Raw genomic sequence first — 4,484 nt, 5'->3', positions numbered from 1 at the left:
ATTATATGCATGAAATTGATTGTACAATTAGCATAGATCTTCTGATGTGCTGAAACAAGCATAGATCTTCTGAAGTGCTAAAACTGGCATAGATCTTCTGACGTGCTCGAAATAGTGAGCATAGATCTTCTGATGTGCCAAACCAGCATAGATCTTCTGAAGTGCTCGAAACAATGAGCATAGATCTTCTGACGTGCTGAAACAACATCCTAAATTAACTCTATTCGCTGCTTGTACGAATTTATTTTCTTTCACTGAAAGTCTTCGATTCTGTCATGTCACGAACACCACAAATTGAAACGTGAACTCGTGCTAGTTCGAACAAAAAGAACCTATGAACGAAATCCCCCACAAACACCACCTAATATCTATTATGTAGTTAATAAACTAATACTATGTGATAGATTCCAAAACCATGTTTTGCAGAACAAATCACAAAGCCTGAAGAAATTACCAATACAAAGACATAATTCCAACATGAGTTATGTTGGGATACAAACAAGTCTCACATCGATAAAATAAAACAAGAAATAACAACTTATATAGCACAAAAATACTTCAATGATAAAGAGATCTTTTGGGTAATGACAAAAAAGCAAAACGGGCTAAGGCTCAAAGTAGACAATATCTCATCATTGTGGAGTATGTTTATGTAATAACCTTATAAAAATAACCTTCATAAAAAATATCCCCTCATAACTCATATAACATATAATGTGATATATAAAGACAGATTCCGCTACATGAAAGGTTAGGTCCCTTGTTTGAGGAGAGGATTGTTGGGATACAAACAAGTCCCACAACGATAAAATAAAACAAGAAATAACAACTTATATAGCACAAAAATACCCAATAGTGGTATCAGAGCCACAGGTTGGATTCGGTAACAACCAATAACCTCACTGCATGAAAGGTTAGGTCCCTTGTTTGAGGGGGATTGTTGGGATACAAACAAGTCTCATATCGATAAAATATGATAAAAAATAACTTATATAGCATAAACATACTTCAATGATTGAGAGGTCTTTTGGGTACCGACCAAAAAGCAAAACCGTGAGGGTCCAAAGCGGACAATATCTCATCATTGTGGAGTATGCTTGTGTAATAACCTTATAAAAACAACCCTCATAAAATATTCCCTCAAGCAAATATCATAAAATAACCCAACAAGTTAAGTGGTACATAATATTGGATTGACAGACTTTTAGTTGTTAACACTTACGAGTAGTTGCATATTGATAATAGTTCTCAAGGCCAATATATTATTAAGGTGAGCTTATGAATTCTATCTATGTTATGGGACAGGATAAAAAACATGTGGCTAGAGGATAGAAGATTATTGAATCAAACACAGTTTCAACTTTCGAGTATCAGCCCTATTTCCTTCTTTTATATTTGACTATCCCTTTACCCTAAGTATAAAGTGTAGACAATCTAAAACTTGCAACTAAAAAAACAAAACTCTAACTAAACAGCATAAACTCAACCAACTAACAAGTAATAAAAAGTTACAATGATATCTTTTAGAGCTGGAAAAGTACAATGAGCATTTAGTTATGATGCTTTAAGCATTGATTAGTACTTCCACTACCAACATGAATTTGAGTTCTGAAATTAATAGCTGTTGTTTTGATAGGATAGATACTACACAACAAATTAGATACTAGTAATTTCTTAGGCAAATGCCATGACACAAAATTTCGACGCCTAGAATTTAAGCAAAGATTGGAACGCAAATACACAGTCAAGGAATCAACTAATGTCAGCATTCTATAGTCATTTGGCAGAGATCAAAGGCTCTTATTTTCATACGAGCTTAGAATGCAGAAGGGATAAGAATTATCAAAGGAGAACTTGCAGTTAGTCAGATCCAAATTCATATAAATTTGTCTACAGCAATCATTTCCTTCCAAAGGTTAATAAATAATTGTAGAAAAGGGATAAATGAAAAGAAGAGGCAGTGAATAATGGTAGAACCTGCAACTTAAATTTTATTTTCTCATCTATCATGGACCAAACTATTACTTTGTTAGGTGCATGTCATGTATGGTTTTGTCTCTAGAATGCCTCTTTATATTAAGTGCCTTTTTGGCTTGAAGTTATACAAAAATTCAACTTTATTTAGAAGGATGATGGAGGCAAGGATTAAATTCCTAACCATTTGGTCAAAGAGTCTTGTATATTAACTGATACAAACCTTGGAAGAAGTAAACCCAAAAGCTAGCATCCAAGGTTGGAGAACCATATATCATATAAACTCTTCATCATAAATCCATACTTTTAATGTGGAACTCATGTCTCCTACTTGGCATTAACCATATTGATCGTAAAGTTCCACAACACTAAACACCCCTTGTACTCACACGGGTTGGCTGTGTATTAGCCCTATAGAAGCTCTAGGAGAACATTGTAATGCTGGAATCACCACTCATTGTATTCATTTGCAATTTGCAACTGAGAGACATGGTGCAAGTCTCTAATACCTAAACACTTGAGCTGTAAGGTGGAGGCTTATGAATGGTTTTAAATCTAACAAGTTTTCTTGTTGGGATAAAATAGTGGAGTTCCTAGCAATGTAAATCTTGCTTCTTTGAAACCAAATTCATAAAATAAAGAACTATCCCAGTTTTTTCTTTGTTGTATCACTTGTATGCATAATAACACCAATTATTTGTTAGATAACATAAATGATAATCAAAGAATGCAGGGGTAAACAACATGCTTCCAGGTTACTCACTATAACCTTTCTTCATTAGAGAATTTCATCATAGTCCACAAAATTTAGTGAAGTTTTATGTTTGTCCTCAATATAAAATTCTCTATATTATTGACCCTGTTGTTTCTTTTAAAAATCAACAATGATATCAATGTTGATGATGAATCTGTTTCATCATGATCAACTAGGGAAAAATTATATAAGAAAAGAGAAGCATACTATGGATATAATATTATTAACCTTATAGTAAATAAAAAAATATGGTAATATATAACAGAAAGATATAAAAGGGAAATTTCATAAGCCACCACAACTGCTTTATATCAAATAAGGTACATACATAACAACATATCATGTATCATAACTTTCTTTTCCCAATCTGTGCCATTCTCTCAAATAGCTCCTACATCACTCATCCTCAAATATCAATCTAAAGGCTATTGTTATTATATCTACGCATGCTATCATATCTACCTATCTCTCTCTGTATGTATGAAAAACTTCTACTTCAAAACTAGGCAACAAAAGACCAAGACTCTATTTTATTTATCTAGTCATTTCAGAGGGGGGGAAAAGTGATGGTTGTTAAAATGTTTAGTTAAATTACAAATGGGGCATAAAATAAATAAGTTTTTGGTGTAAAAAAAAAAAAAAAAAAAAAAAAGATAATTGTTTACTTGTACAAAGCAACTCCACACTACACGATCTGTAAAATTGAAGCAACTGATATGGCGGCATAGTTTTAAGAGGACAGAAGAAAAATGGACTCATAAAATAAAAGAGTTTCATCAATTTTTCAGAATAAAAGTTTGAAAACTCGCCGTTGCCGGGGATCGAACCCGGGTCACCCGCGTGACAGGCGGGAATACTTACCACTATACTACAACGACTTTGTTGTTGGAATTATGGGTAGTTTCTTATTCAATAATTAATATTATTATTAAGTGTTCAATCTCTTTTTCTACCACACAGTACTCCCGCATCTTTTATTTATCCCTGTAAAGGAAATAAGATGTGTTTGGTTTGAAAAATATTATTTATTTTCATAAATAATTAGAAAATTACTACAGTGCTTTTAATTTATTTTATGTTTTACAACAATTATTTATTTTGTATTAAATACTCTCTTATTTTATAAAATTGTACTGTCTCAATTTTTTTTCTTTGGATACTTTAGTAAGTGAAATGAGATATCACTATTGATGTAACAAATTCTTTTTTGTCCTAAACTAGAAAGAAAAAATTGCTTCATATAGTTACACTTCTATAATCAAATATTTGCAATAATATTTATAATTTAATACTAAAAAGATATATAATTTAAGAGGAGTTTGGTTGGCCGAAATGTATTAGAAATAGGGTTTATGGGTGCATGATATTGGAAATGAACGGTTGGATCCCGAAGCGATGATAGATGATTTTATGGGTAGTGTGTGAAGGTGGATGTGAATGGGATAGAGATGTATTTTGTTGTGGTTGAGGAATGATAGAGTGGGGATGAACATTTAGGGTTCCTCTAGTATTTTTCTTTTATTTTAAAGGAAAAGTTATTTAAAATAAATTTCATTTCATATCCACTTCTAAGAAGAAAGCATTCAAGGGAGTGTTTAATACACGAAAATTTTTTATTTTTTTAAATTTAATATTAAAAATATTAATTTCTCGCATTTAGGTTGTTATTTAAAAAAATAATATTAACCAAGTAATTCTAGGGAAATAATATGTAACAAATAAACAATTGGGCCGGTTTTGGCCTGATAATCATCCA

The 4,484-nt window shown here is 31.8% G+C and overlaps 1 non-coding gene across 1 annotated transcript; it reads right to left on the bottom strand.

The window, feature by feature from the left end:
* Positions 1-3,534: 3,534 nt before the first annotated feature.
* TRNAD-GUC (transfer RNA aspartic acid (anticodon GUC)) lies at positions 3,535-3,606 on the bottom strand. Its single transcript has one exon. It is a non-coding gene; the product is annotated as a tRNA-Asp (tRNA).
* Between the last annotated feature and the right edge of the window lie 878 nt (positions 3,607-4,484).

This window comes from Cajanus cajan, chromosome 7 (assembly GCF_000230855.2).
Source record: "Cajanus cajan strain Asha chromosome 7, NIPB_CcT2T_4, whole genome shotgun sequence".
In the NCBI taxonomy this organism is placed as follows: domain Eukaryota; kingdom Viridiplantae; phylum Streptophyta; class Magnoliopsida; order Fabales; family Fabaceae; genus Cajanus; species Cajanus cajan.
Note: the sequence above shows the minus strand (reverse complement) of the source record. Positions and strands in the feature narration are given on the sequence as shown.